Genomic DNA, 14508 nt, shown 5'->3' on the forward strand with positions numbered 1-14508 from the left:
CTCACTCTCGCTGTGTCCCTCATTCTCGCTGTGTCCCTCCCTCTCTCTGTGTCCCTCGCTCTCTGTGTTCCTCTCCCCCAACGTGTCCTCCTCTCTTTGTCTCTCTCGCTTTGTCCCTCTCTCTCTCTGTCCCACTCTCACTCGCTGTGTCCCTCTCTGTCCCTCTCTCTCTGTCCATCGCTCTGTGTCCCTCGCTCTCTGTGTCCATCGCGCTCTCTGTGTCCCTCGCGCTCTCTGTGCCCCTCGCGCTATCTGTGTCCCTCATTGTTTGTGTCCCTCGCTCTCTGTGATCCTCACTCTCTGTGTCCCACACTCACTCTGTGTCCCTCGCTCTTTGTGTCCCAAACTGACTGTGTCCCTCGCTCTCTGTGTCCCTCGCGCTCTCTGTACCCCTCGTGCTCTCTGTGTCCCTCACGCTCTCTGTGTCCCTCGCGCTCTCTGTGTCCCTGGCTCTCTCTGTGTCCCTCGCTCTCTGTGTCCCTCGCTCTCTGTGTCCCTCGCTCTATCTGTGTCCCTCGATCTCCCTGTGTCCCTCAGTCTGTGTCCCTCGCTTTGTCTATGTACCTCCCTTTCTGTGTGTCCCTCGCGCTCGCAGTGTCCCTCGCGCTCGCAATGTCCCTCGCGCTCTGTGTCCCTCGCTCTCTATGTCCCTCGCTCTCTGTGTCTCTCGCTCTCTGTGTGTCACTCGCGCTCTCTGTGTCCCTCGCTCTCTCTGTGTCCCTCGCTCTCTGTGTCCCTCACTCTCTCTGTGTGACCCTCGCTCTCTGTGTCCCTCGCTCTCTGTGTCCCTCGTTCTCTCTGTGTGTCCCTCGCTCTTTATGTCCCTCGCTCTCTCTGTGTCCCTGGCTCTGTCTGTGTCCCTCGCTCTCTCTGTGTGTCCCTCGCTCTCTGTGTCCCTCGCTCTCTGTGTGTCCCTCTATCTCTGTGTGACCCTCGCTCTTTGGTGCCTCGCTCTCTGTGTCCCTCGCTCTCTCTGTGTGTCCCTCGCTCTTTATGTCCCTCGCTCTCTCTGTGTCCCTCACTCTCTCTGTGTCCCACACTCTCTGTGCCCCTCGCTCTCTCTGTGTCCCTCACTCTCTGTGTCCCTCGCTCTCTGTGTCCCACACTCTCTGTGTCCCTCGCTCTCTGTGTCCCTTGCTCTCTGTGTCCCTCGCTCTCTCTGTGTCCGTCGCTCTCTGTGTCCCTCGCTCTCTGTGTCCCTCGCTCTCTGTGTCCCTCGCTCTCACTGTGTCATTCGTGCTCTGTGTCCCTCGCACTTTGTGTCCCTCGCTCTCTCTGTGTCCCTCGCGCTATCTTTGTAGCTCGGTCTGTGACCCTCGCTCTGTCTGTGTCCCTCCCTTTCTGTGTGTCCCTAGCTCTCGCTGTGTCTCTCGCTCTCTCTGTGTCCCTCGCTCTCTCTGTGACCCTCGCTCTCTGTGTCCCTCGCGCTCTCTGTGTCCCTCGCGCTCTCTGTGTCCCTCGCGCTTTCTGTGTCCTTCGCGCTCTCTGTGTCCCTCGTTCTCTGTGTCCCTCGCTCTCTGTGTCCCTCAATCTCTGTGTCCCTCTCTCACTCTGTGTCCCTCGCTCTCTGTGTCCCACACTCTGTGTCCCTCGCTCTCTGTGTCCCTCGCGCTCACTGTGTCCCTCACGCTCTCTGTGTCCCTCGCTCTCTGTGTCCCTCGCGCTCACTGTGTCCCTCACGCTCTCTGTGTCCCTCGCTCTCTGTGTCCCTGGCTCTCTCTGTGTCCCTCGCTCACTGTGTCCCTCGCTCTCTCTGTGTCCCTCGCTCTCTCTGTGTCCCTCGCTCTCTGTGTCCCTCACTCTCTGTGTCCCTCGCTCTCTGTGTCCCTCGCTCTCTGTGTCCCTCGCTCTCTGTGTGTCCCTCACTCTCCCTGTGTCCATCGCTCTCTCTGTCCCTCGCTCTCTATGTCCCTCGCTCTCTCTGTGTCCCCCACTCTCTCTCTGTCCCTCACGCTCTCTGTGTCCCTCGCGCTCTCTGTGTCGCTCGCGCTCTCTGTGTCCCTCGCGCTCTCTGTGTCGCTCGCGTTCCCTGTGTCCCTCGCTCTCTGTGTCCCTCGCTCTCTGTGTGTCCCTCGCTATCTCTGTGTCCCTCGTTCTCTGAGTACCTCACTCTCTCTCTGCCCCTCGCTCTCTCTGTGTCCCTCGCTCTCTGTGTGCCCCTCGCTCTCTCTGTGTCCCTTGCACTCTGTGTGTCCCTCGCTCTCTCTGTGTCCCTCGCTCTCTGTGTCCCTCACTCTCGATGTGTCCCTCATTCTCGCTGTGTCCCTCGCTCTCTCTGTGTCCCTCGCTCTCTGTGACCCTCTCCTCCTACATGTCCCCCTCTCTTTGTCTCTCTCGCTGTGTCCCTCTCTCTCTCTGTCCCACTCTCACTCGCTGTGTCCCTCTCTGTCCCTCTCTCTCTGTCCATCGCTCTGTGTTCCTCGCTCTCTGTGTCCCTCGCGCTCTCTGTGTCCCACGCTCTCTCTGTGTCCCTCGCTCTCTGTGTCCCTCGCTCTCTCTGTGTGGTACCCTCGCTCTCTGTGTGCCTGGCTCTCTCTGTGTCCCTGGCTCTGTCTGTGTCCCTCGCTCTCTCTCTGTGTCCCTCGCTCTCTGTGTCCCTCGCTCTCTGTATCCCTCGCGCTCTCTGTGTGCCTCGCTCTGTCTGTGTCCCTCACTCTCTCTGTGTCCAACACTCTCTGTGTCCCTCGCTCTCTCTGTGTCCCTCACTCTCTGTGTCCCTCGCTCTCTGTGTCCCACACTCTCTGTGTCCCTCGCTCTCTGTGTCCCTTGCTCTCTGTGTCCCCCGCTCTCTCTGTGTCCCTCGCTCTCTGTGTCCCTCGCTCTCTGTGTCCCTCGCTCTCTGTGTCCCTCGCTCTCACTGTGTCATTCGTGCTCTGTGTCCCTCGCACTTTGTGTCCCTCGCTCTCTCTGTGTCCCTCGCGCTATCTTTGTAGCTCGGTCTGTGACCCTCGCTCTGTCTGTGTCCCTCCCTTTCTGTGTGTCCCTCGCTCTCGCTGTGTCCCTCGCGCTCTCTGTGTCCCTCGCTCTCTCTGTGTCCCTCACTCTCTCTGTGTCCCTCGCTCTCCCTGAGTCGCGCACTCTCTCTGTGTCCCTTGCTCTCTCTGGGTCCCTCGCTCTCTGTGTCCCTCGCTCTCTCTGTGTCCCTCACTCTCTCTCTGTCCCTCACTCTCTCTCTGGCCCTCACTCTCTGTGTCGGTGACTCTCTCTGTGTCCCTCGCTCTCTGTGTCCCTCGCTCTCTGTGTCCCTCACTCTCTCTGTGTCCCACACTCTCTGTGTCCCTCGCTCTCTCTGTGTGTCCCTCGCTCTCTGTGTCCCACAGTCTCTGTGTCCCTCGATCTCTCCGTGTGTCCCTCGCTCTCTGTGTCCCTCACTCTTTGTGCCCCTGATGCTCTGTGCTACTCGCTCTCTGTGTCCCTCGCTCTCTGTGTCCCCCACTCTCTATGTCCCTCGCTCTCACTGTGTCCCTGGCTCTGTCTGTTTCCCTCGCTCTCTCTGTGTGTCCCTCGCTCTCTGTGTCCCTCGCTCTCTCTGTGTCCCTCGCTCTCTCTGTGTCCCTCAGTCTCTCTGTGTCCCACACTCTCTGTGGCCCTCGCTCTCTGTGTCCCTCGCGCTCTCTGTGTCCCTCGCACTCTCTGTGTCACTCGCTCTCTGTGTCCCACACTCTCTCAGTGTGTCCCTCACTCTCTGTATCCTTCACTCTCTAAGTGTCCCTCGCTCTCTGTGTCCCTTGCTCTCTGTGACCCTCGCTCTCTCTGTGTCCCACACTCTCTCTCTGTCCCTCGCGGTCTCTGTGTCCCTCCCGGTGTATGTGTCGCTCGCGCTCTCTGTGTCCGTCGCGCTCTCTGTGTCCCTCGCGCTCTCTGTGCCTTCGCTCTGGGTCCCTCGCTCTCTCTGTCCCTCGCTCTCTCTCTGCCCCTCGCTCTCTCTGTGTCCCTCGCTCGCTGTGTGTCCCTCGCTCTCTCTGTGTCCCTGGCTCTCTGTGTCCCTCGCTCTCTCTCTGCCCCTCGCTCTCTCTGTGTCCCTCGATCGCTCTGTGTCCCTTGCTCTCTGTGTCCCTCGCGCTCTCTGTGTCCCTCGCGCTCTCTGTGTCCCTCGCGCTCTCTGTGTCCCTCGCTCTCTGTGTCCCTCACTCTCTGTGTCCCTTACTCACTCTGTGTCCCTCGCTCTCTGTGTCCCTCGCTCTCTGTGTCCCACACTCTCTGTGTCCCTCACTCTCTGTGTCCCTCGCTCTCTCTGTGTCCCTGTCTCTCTGTGTGTCCCTCGCGCTCTCTGTGTCCCTGGCTCTCTCTCTGTCCCTCGCGCTCTCTGTGTCCTGGCTCTCTCTCTGTCCCTCGCGCTCTCTGTGTCCTGGCTCTCTCTGTGTCACTCGCTCTCTGTGTCCCTGGCTCTCTCTGTGTCCCTCGCGCTCTCTGTGTCCCTGGCTCTCTCTCCGTCCCTCGCGCTCTCTGTGTCCTGGCTCTCTCTGAGTCCCTCGCGATCTCTGTGTCCCTGGCTCTCTCTGTGTCCCACACTCTCTGTGTCCCACACTCTCTGTGTCCCTCGCGCTTTCTGTGTCACTCGCGCCCTCTGTGTCCATCGCGCCCTCTGTGTCCCTGGCTCTCTCTGTGCCCCTCGCTCTCTCTGTGTCCCTCGCTCTCTGTGTCCCTCGCTCTCTGTGTCCCTCGCTCTCTGTGTCTCTCACTCTCAGTGTGTCCCTCGCTCTCTGTGTCCCTTGCTCTCTCTGTGTGCCTCACTCTCTGTGTGCCTCACTCTCTGTGTGTCCCTCGCTCTCTGTGTCCCTTGCTCTCTCTGTGCCGCTCGCTCTCTGTGCCCCTCGCTCTGTGTCCCTCGCTCTCTGTGTCCCTCGCTCTCTGTGTGTCCCTCGCTCTCTGTGTCCCTCACTCACTCTGTGTCCCTCGCTCTCTCTGTGTCCCTCGCTCTCTGTGTTCCTCACTCTCTGTGTCCCTCACTCTCTCTCTGTGTCCCTCGTGCTCTCTGTGTCCCTCAGCCTCTGTGTCCCTCGCTCTCTCTGTGTGGTACCCTCGCTCTCTGTGTCCCTGGCTCTCTCTGTGTCCCTGGCTCTGTCTGTGTCCCTCGCTCTCTCTCTGTGTCCCTCGCTCTCTGTGTCCCTCGCTCTCTGTATCCCTCGCGCTCTCTGTGTGCCTCGCTCTCTCTATGTCCCTCACTCTCTCTGTGTCCCTCCCTTTCTGTGTGTCACTCGCTCACTCTGTGTCCCTCGCTCTGTCTGAGTCCCTACCGTTCTGTGTGTCCATCGCGCTCTCTGTGTCGCTCGTTCTCTCTGTGTTCCTCGCTCTCTGTGACCCTCGCTCTCTGTGTGTCCCTCACTCTCTCTGTGTCCCTCGCTCTCTGTGTCCCTCGCTCTCTCTGTGTCCCCCGCTCTCTGTGTGTCCCTCGCTCTCTGTGTGTCCCTCCCTCTCTCTGTGTCCCTCACTCTCACTGTGTCCCTCATTCTCGCTGTGTCCCTCCCTCTCTCTGTGTCCCTCGCTCTCTGTGTTTCTCTCCCCCAACGTGTCCTCCTCTCTTTGTCTCTCTCGCTTTGTCCCTCTCTCTCTCTGTCCCACTCTCACTCGCTGTGTCCCTCTCTGTCCCTCTCTCTCTGTCCATCGCTCTGTGTCCCTCGCTCTCTGTGTCCATCGGCTCTCTGTGTCCCTCGCGCTCTCTGTGCCCCTCGCGCTATCTGTGTCCCTCATTGTTTGTGTCCCTCGCTCTCTGTGATCCTCACTCTCTGTGTCCTCACTCACTCTGTGTCCCTCGCTCTTTGTGTCCCAAACTGACTGTGTCCCTCGCTCTCTGTGTCCCTCGCGCTCTCTGTACCCCTCGCGCTCTCTGTGTCCCTCACGCTCTCTGTGTCCCTCGCGCTCTCTGTGTCCCTGGCTCTCTCTGTGTCCCTCGCTCTCTGTGTCCCTCGCTCTCTGTTCCCTCGCTCTATCTGTGTCCCTCGATCTCCCTGTGTCCCTCAGTCTGTGTCCCTCGCTTTGTCTATGTACCTCCCTTTCTGTGTGTCCCTCGCGCTCGCAGTGTCCCTCGCGCTCGCAGTGTCCCTCGGGCTCTGTGTCCCTCGCTCTCTATGTCCCTCGCTCTCTGTGTCTCTCGCTCTCTCTGTGTCACTCGCGCTTTCTGTGTCCCTCGCTCTCCCTGTGTCCCTCGCTCTCTGTGTCCCTCACTCTCTCTGTGTGACCCTCGCTCTCTGTGTCCCTCGCTCTCTGTGTCCCTCGTTCTCTCTGTGTGTCCCTCGCTCTTTATGTCCCTCGCTCTCTCTGTGTCCCTGGCTCTGTCTGTGTCCCTCGCTCTCTCTGTGTGTCCCTCGCTCTCTGTGTCCCTCGCTCTCTGTGTGTCCCTCTATCTCTGTGTGACCCTCGCTCTCTGGTCCCTCGCTCTCTGTGTCCCTCGCTCTCTCTGTGTGTCCCTCGCTCTTTATGTCCCTCGCTCTCTCTGTGTCCCTCACTCTCTCTGTGTCCCACACTCTCTGTGTCCCTCGCTCTCTTTGTGTCCCTCACTCTCTGTGTCCCTCGCTCTCTGTGTCCCACACTCTCTGTGTCCCTCGCTCTCTGTGTCCCTTGCTCTCTGTGTCCCTCGCTCTCTCTGTGTCCCTCGCTCTCTGTGTCCCTCGCTCTCTGTGTCCCTCGCTCTCTGTCTCCCTCGCTCTCACTGTGTCATTCGTGCTCTGTGTCCCTCGCACTTTGTGTCCCTCGCTCTCTGTGTCCCTCGCTCTCTGTGTCCCTCGCTCTCTGTCTCCCTCGCTCTCACTGTGTCATTCGTGCTCTGTGTCCCTCGCTCTTTGTGTCCCTCGCTCTCTCTGTGTCCCTCGCGCTATCTTTGTAGCTCGGTCTGTGACCCTCGCACTGTCTGTGTCACTCCCTTTCTGTGTGTCCCTCGCTCTCGCTGTGTCCCTCGCGCTCTCTGTGTCCCTCGCTCTCTCTGTGTCCCTCACTCTCTCTGTGTCCCTCGCTCTCCCTGAGTCGCTCACTCTCTCTGTGTCCCTTGCTCTCTCTTGGTCCCTCGCTCTCTGTGTCCCTCGCTCTCTCTGTGTCCCTCACTCTCTCTCTGTCCCTCACTCTCTCTCTGGCCCTCACTCTCTGTGTCGGTGACTCTCTCTGTGTCCCTCGCTCTCTGTGTCCCTCGCTCTCTGTGTCCCTCACTCTCTCTGTGTCCCACACTCTCTGTGTCCCTCGCTCTCTCTGTGTGTCCCTCTCTCTCTGTGTCCCACAGTCTCTGTGTCCCTCGCTCTCTCCGTGTGTCCCTCGCTCTCTGTGTCCCACACTCTCTGTGTCCCTCACTCTCTGTGTCCCTCGCTCTCTCTGTGTCCCTGGCTCTCTGTGTGTCCCTCGCGCTCTCTGTGTCCCTGGCTCTCTCTGTGTCCCTCGCTCTCTCCGTGTGTCCCTCGCTCTCTGTGTCCCACACTCTCTGTGTCCCTCACTCTCTGTGTCCCTCGCTCTCTCTGTGTCCCTGGCTCTCTGTGTGTCCCTCGCGCTCTCTGTGTCCCTGGCTCTCTCTGTGTCCCTCGCGCTCTCTGTGTCCCTGGCTCTCTCTCTGTCCCTCGCGCTCTCTGTGTCCTGGCTCCCTCTGAGTCCCTCGCGATCTCTGTGTCCCTGGCTATCTCTGTGTCCCACACTCTCTGTGTCCCACACTCTCTGTGTCCCTCGCGCTTTCTGTGTCACTCGCGCCCTCTGTGTCCATCGCGCCCTCTGTGTCCCTGGCTCTCTCTGTGTCCCTCGCGCTCTCTGTGTCCCTGGCTCTCTCTGTGTCCCTGGCTCTCTCTGTGTCCCTGGCTCTCTCTGTGCCACTCGCTCTCTCTGTGTCCCTCGCTCTCTGTGTCCCTCGCTCTCTGTGTCCCTCACTCTCAGTGTGTCCCTCGCTCTCTGTGTCCCTTGCTCTCTCTGTGTGCCTCACTCTCTGTGTGTCCCTCGCTCTCTGTGTCCCTTGCTCTCTCTGTGCCGCTCGCTCTCTGTGCCCCTCGCTCTCTGTGTCCCTCGCTCTCTGTGTCCCTCACTCTCTGTGTGTCCCTCGCTCTCTGAGTCCCTCGCTCTCTCTGTGTCCCTCACTCTCTCTGTGTCCCTCACTCTCTGTGTGTCCCTCGCTCTCTGTGTCCTTTGCTCTCTCTGTGCCCCTCGCTCCCTGTGTCCCTCGCTCTCTGTGTCCCTCGCTCTCTCTGTGTGTCCCTCTCTCTCTGTGTCCCTCGCTCTCCCTGTGTCGCTCACTCTCTGTGTCCCTCACTCTCTGTGTCCCTCGCTCACTCTGTGTCCCTCGCTCTCCCTGTGTCGCTCACTCTCTGTGTCCCTTGCGCTCTCTGTGTCCCTCGCTCTCTGTGTCACTCGCTCTCTGTGTCCCTTGCTCTCTCTGTGTCCCTCGCTCACTCTGTGTCCCTCGCTCTCTCTCTGCCCCTCGCTCTCTCTGTGTCCCTCGATCGCTCTGTGCCCCTTGCTCTCTGTGTCCCTCGCGCTCTCTGTGTCCCTCGCGCTCTCTGTGTCCCTTACTCACTCTGTGTCCCTCGCTCTCTGTGTCCCTCGCTCTCTGTGTCCCACACTCTCTGTGTCCCTCACTCTCTGTGTCCCTCGCTCTCTCTGTGTCCCTGGCTCTCTGTGTGTCCCTCGCGCTCTCTGTGTCCCTGGCTCTCTCTGTGTCCCTCGCGCTCTCTGTGTCCCTGGCTCTCTCTCTGTCCCTCGCGCTCTCTGTGTCCTGGCTCTCTCTGAGTCCCTCGCGCTCTCTGTGTCCCTGGCTCTCTCTGTGTCCCACACTCTCTGTGTCCCACACTCTCTGTGTCCCTCGCGCTTTCTGTGTCACTCGCGCCCTCTGTGTCCATCGCGCCCTCTGTGTCCCTGGCTCTCTCTGTGTCCCTGGCTCTCTCTGTGCCCCTCGCTCTCTCTGTGTCCCTCGCTCTCTGTGTCCCTCGCTCTCTGTGTCCCTCGCTCTCTGTGTCCCTCACTCTCAGTGTGTCCCTCGCTCTCTGTGTCCCTTGCTCTCTCTGTGTGCCTCACTCTCTGTGTGTCCCTCGCTCTCTGTGTCCCTTGCTCTCTCTGTGCCGCTCGCTCTCTGTGCCCCTCGCTCTCTGTGTCCCTCGCTCTCTGTGTCCCTCACTCTCTGTGTGTCCCTCGCTCTGAGTCCCTCGCTCTCTCTGTGTCCCTCACTCTCTCTGTGTCCCTCACTCTCTGTGTGTCCCTCGCTCTCTGTGTCCTTTGCTCTCTCTGTGCCCCTCGCTCCCTGTGTCCCTCGCTCTCTGTGTCCCTCGCTCTCTCTGTGTGTCCCTCGCTCTCTGTGTCCCTCGCTCTCCCTGTGTCGCTCACTCTCTGTGTCCCTCACTCTCTGTGTCCCTCGCTCACTCTGTGTCCCTCGCTCTCCCTGTGTCGCTCACTCTCTGTGGCCCTTGCGCTCTCTGTGTCCCTCGCTCTCTGTGTCACTCGCTCTCTGTGTCCCTTGCTCTCTCTGTGTCCCTCGCTCACTCTGTGTCCCTCGCTCTGCCTATGTCACTCCCTTTCTGTGTGTCCCTCGCGCTCGCAGTGTCCCTCGCGCTCGCATTGTCCCTCGCGCTCTGTGTCCCACACTCTCTCTGTGTCACTCACTCTCTGTATCCCTCGCTCTCTCTGTCCCTGTGTCCCTCGCTCTCTGTGTCCCTCGCTCTGCCTATGTCACTCGCTCTCTGTGTCCCTCACTCTCTGTGTCACTCGCTCTCTGTGTCCCTCGCTCTCTGTGTCACTCGCTCTCTGTGTCCCTTGCTCTCTGTGTCCCTGGCGCTCTCTGTGTCCCTCGCTCTCTGTGTCCCTCGCTGTCTGTGTCCCTCGCTCTCTGTGTCCCTCGCTCTCTCTGTGACCCTCGCACTCTCTGTGTCACTCGCTCTCTGTGTCCCACACTCTCTCAGTGTGTCCCTCACTCTCTGTATCCTTCACTCTCTAAGTGTCCCTCGCTCTCTGTGTCCCTTGCTCTCTGTGACCCTCGCTCTCTCTGTGTCCCACACTCTCTCTCTGTCCCTCGCGGTCTCTGTGTCCCTCCCGGTGTCTGTGTCGCTCAAACTCTCTGTGTCCGTCGCGCTCTCTGTGTCCCTCGCGCTCTCTGTGCCTTCGCTCTCTCTGTGTCCCTCGCTCTCTCTGTCCCTCGCTCTCTCTCTGCCTCTCGCTCTCTCTGTGTCCCTCGCTCGCTGTGTGTCCCTCGCTCTCTCTGTGTCCCTGGCTCTCTGTGTCCCTCGCTCTCTCTCTGCCCCTCGCTCTCTCTGTGTCCCTCGATCGCTCTGTGTCCCTTGCTCGCTGTGTCCCTCGCGCTCTCTGTGTCCCTCGCGCTCTCTGTGTCCCTCGCGCTCTCTGTGTCCCTCGCTCTCTGTGTCCCTCACTCTCTGTGTCCCTTACTCACTCTGTGTCCCTCGCTCTCTGTGTCCCTCGCTCTCTGTGTCCCACACTCTCTGTGTCCCTCACTCTCTGTGTCCCTCGCTCTCTCTGTGTCCCTGGCTCTCTGTGTGTCCCTCGCGCTCTCTGTGTCCCTGGCTCTCTCTCTGTCCCTCGCGCTCTCTGTGTCCTGGCTCTCTCTCTGTCCCTCGCGCTCTCTGTGTCCTGGCTCTCTCTGTGTCACTCGCTCTCTGTGTCCCTGGCTCTCTCTGTGTCCCTCGCGCTCTCTGTGTCCCTGGCTCTCTCTCCGTCCCTCGCGCTCTCTGTGTCCTGGCTCTCTCTGAGTCCCTCGCGATCTCTGTGTCCCTGGCTCTCTCTGTGTCCCACACTCTCTGTGTCCCACACTCTCTGTGTCCCTCGCGCTTTCTGTGTCACTCGCGCCCTCTGTGTCCATCGCGCCCTCTGTGTCCCTGGCTCTCTCTGTGCCCCTCGCTCTCTCTGTGTCCCTCGCTCTCTGTGTCCCTCGCTCTCTGTGTCCCTCGCTCTCTGTGTCCCTCACTCTCAGTGTGTCCCTCGCTCTCTGTGTCCCTTGCTCTCTCTGTGTGCCTCACTCTCTGTGTGCCTCACTCTCTGTGTGTCCCTCGCTCTCTGTGTCCCTTGCTCTCTCTGTGCCGCTCGCTCTCTGTGCCCCTCGCTCTCTGTGTCCCTCGCTCTCTGTGTCCCTCGCTCTCTGTGTGTCCCTCGCTCTCTGTGTCCCTCACTCACTCTGTGTCCCTCGCTCTCTCTGTGTCCCTCGCTCTCTGTGTTCCTCACTCTCTGTGTCCCTCACTCTCTCTCTGTGTCCCTCGTGCTCTCTGTGTCCCTCAGCCTCTGTGTCCCTCGCTCTCTCTGTGTGGTACCCTCGCTCTCTGTGTCCCTGGCTCTCTCTGTGTCCCTGGCTCTGTCTGTGTCCCTCGCTCTCTCTCTGTGTCCCTCGCTCTCTGTGTCCCTCGCTCTCTGTGTCCCTCGCGCTTTCTGTGTCACTCGCGCCCTCTGTGTCCATCGCGCCCTCTGTGTCCCTGGCTCTCTCTGTGCCCCTCGCTCTCTCTGTGTCCCTCGCTCTCTGTGTCCCTCGCTCTCTGTGTCCCTCGCTCTCTGTGTCCCTCACTCTCAGTGTGTCCCTCGCTCTCTGTGTCCCTTGCTCTCTCTGTGTGCCTCACTCTCTGTGTGCCTCACTCTCTGTGTGTCCCTCGCTCTCTGTGTCCCTTGCTCTCTCTGTGCCGCTCGCTCTCTGTGCCCCTCGCTCTGTGTCCCTCGCTCTCTGTGTCCCTCGCTCTCTGTGTGTCCCTCGCTCTCTGTGTCCCTCACTCACTCTGTGTCCCTCGCTCTCTCTGTGTCCCTCGCTCTCTGTGTTCCTCACTCTCTGTGTCCCTCACTCTCTCTCTGTGTCCCTCGTGCTCTCTGTGTCCCTCAGCCTCTGTGTCCCTCGCTCTCTCTGTGTGGTACCCTCGCTCTCTGTGTCCCTGGCTCTCTCTGTGTCCCTGGCTCTGTCTGTGTCCCTCGCTCTCTCTCTGTGTCCCTCGCTCTCTGTGTCCCTCGCTCTCTGTATCCCTCGCGCTCTCTGTGTGCCTCGCTCTCTCTATGTCCCTCACTCTCTCTGTGTCCCTCCCTTTCTGTGTGTCACTCGCTCACTCTGTGTCCCTCGCTCTGTCTGAGTCCCTACCGTTCTGTGTGTCCATCGCGCTCTCTGTGTCGCTCGTTCTCTCTGTGTTCCTCGCTCTCTGTGACCCTCGCTCTCTGTGTGTCCCTCACTCTCTCTGTGTCCCTCGCTCTCTGTGTCCCTCGCTCTCTCTGTGTCCCCCGCTCTCTGTGTGTCCCTCGCTCTCTGTGTGTCCCTCCCTCTCTCTGTGTCCCTCACTCTCACTGTGTCCCTCATTCTCGCTGTGTCCCTCCCTCTCTCTGTGTCCCTCGCTCTCTGTGTTTCTCTCCCCCAACGTGTCCTCCTCTCTTTGTCTCTCTCGCTTTGTCCCTCTCTCTCTCTGTCCCACTCTCACTCGCTGTGTCCCTCTCTGTCCCTCTCTCTCTGTCCATCGCTCTGTGTCCCTCGCTCTCTGTGTCCATCGGCTCTCTGTGTCCCTCGCGCTCTCTGTGCCCCTCGCGCTATCTGTGTCCCTCATTGTTTGTGTCCCTCGCTCTCTGTGATCCTCACGCTCTGTGTCCTCACTCACTCTGTGTCCCTCGCTCTTTGTGACCCAAACTGACTGTGTCCCTCGCTCTCTGTGTCCCTCGCGCTCTCTGTACCCCTCGCGCTCTCTGTACCCCTCGCGCTCTCTGTGTCCTTCACGCTCTCTGTGTCCCTCGCGCTCTCTGTGTCCCTGGCTCTCTCTGTGTCCCTCGCTCTCTGTGTCCCTCGCTCTCTGTGTCCCTCGCTCTATCTGTGTCCCTCGATCTCCCTGTGTCCCTCAGTCTGTGTCCCTCGCTTTGTCTATGTACCTCCCTTTCTGTGTGTCCCTCGCGCTCGCAGTGTCCCTCGCGCTCGCAGTGTCCCTCGGGCTCTGTGTCCCTCGCTCTCTATGTCCCTCGCTCTCTGTGTCTCTCGCTCTCTCTGTGTCACTCGCGCTCTCTGTGTCCCTCGCTCTCTCTGTGTCCCTCGCTCTCTGTGTCCCTCACTCTCTCTGTGTGACCCTCGCTCTCTGTGTCCCTCGCTCTCTGTGTCCCTCGTTCTCTCTGTGTGTCCCTCGCTCTTTATGTCCCTCGCTCTCTCTGTGTCCCTGGCTCTGTCTGTGTCCCTCGCTCTCTCTGTGTGTCCCTCGCTCTCTGTGTCCCTCGATCTCTGTGTGTCCCTCTATCTCTGTGTGACCCTCGCTCTCTGGTCCCTCGCTCTCTGTGTCCCTCGCTCTCTCTGTGTGTCCCTCGCTCTTTATGTCCCTCGCTCTCTCTGTGTCCCTCACTCTCTCTGTGTCCCACACTCTCTGTGTCCCTCGCTCTCTCTGTGTCCCTCACTCTCTGTGTCCCTCGCTCTCTGTGTCCCACACTCTCTGTGTCCCTCGCTCTCTGTGTCCCTTGCTCTCTGTGTCTCTCGCTCTCTCTGTGTCCCTCGCTCTCTGTGTCCCTCGCTCTCTGTGTCCCTCGCTCTCACTGTGTCATTCGTGCTCTGTGTCCCTCACTCTCTGTGTCCCTCGCTCTCTCTGTGTCCCTCGCGCTATCTTTGTAGCTCGGTCTGTGACCCTCGCTCTGTCTGTGTCCCTCCCTTTCTGTGTGTCCCTAGCTCTCGCTGTGTCCCTCGCTCTCTCTGTGTCCCTCGCTTTCTGTGTGTCACTCGCTCACTCTGTGTCCCTCGCTCTGTCTGAGTCCCTCGTTCTGTGACCCTCGCTCGGTCTGTGTCCCTACCTTTCTGTGTGTCCACCGCGCTCTCTGTGTCGCTCGTGCTCTCTGTGTTCCTCGCTCTCTGTGACCCTCGCTCTCTGTGTGTCCCTCGCTCTCTCTGTGTCCCTCGCTCTCTGTGTCCCTCGCTCTCTCTCTGCCCCTCGCTCTCTCTGTGTCCCCCGCTCTCTGTGTGTCCCTCGCTCTCTGTGTGTCCCTCCCTCTCTCTGTGTCCCTCACTCTCGCTGTGTCCCTCATTCTCGCTGTGTCCCTCCCTCTCTCTGTGTCCCTCGCTCTCTGTGTTCCTCTCCCCCAACGTGTCCTCCTCTCTTTGTCTCTCTCGCTTTGTCCCTCTCTCTCTCTGTCCCACTCTCACTCGCTGTGTCCCTCTCTGTCCCTCTCTCTCTGTCCATCGCTCTGTGTCCCTCGCTCTCTGTGTCCATCGCGCTCTCTGTGTCCCTCGCGCTCTCTGTGCCCCTCGCGCTATCTGTGTCCCTCATTGTTTGTGTCCCTCGCTCTCTGTGATCCTCACTCTCTGTGTCCCACACTCACTCTGTGTCCCTCGCTCTTTGTGTCCCAAACTGACTGTGTCCCTCGCTCTCTGTGTCCCTCGCGCTCTCTGTACCCCTCGTGCTCTCTGTGTCCCTCACGCTCTCTGTGTCCCTCGCGCTCTCTGTGTCCCTGGCTCTCTCTGTGTCCCTCGCTCTCTGTGTCCCTCGCTCTCTGTGTCCCTCGCTCTATCTGTGTCCCTCGATCTCCCTGTGTCCCTCAGTCTGTGTCCCTCGCTTTGTCTATGTACCTCCCTTTCTGTGTGTCCCTCGCGCTCGCAGTGTCCCTCGCGCTCGCAATGTCCCT

The sequence above is a fragment of the Scyliorhinus torazame genome, unplaced genomic scaffold, assembly GCF_047496885.1.
Source record: "Scyliorhinus torazame isolate Kashiwa2021f unplaced genomic scaffold, sScyTor2.1 scaffold_260, whole genome shotgun sequence".
In the NCBI taxonomy this organism is placed as follows: Eukaryota; Metazoa; Chordata; class Chondrichthyes; order Carcharhiniformes; family Scyliorhinidae; genus Scyliorhinus; species Scyliorhinus torazame.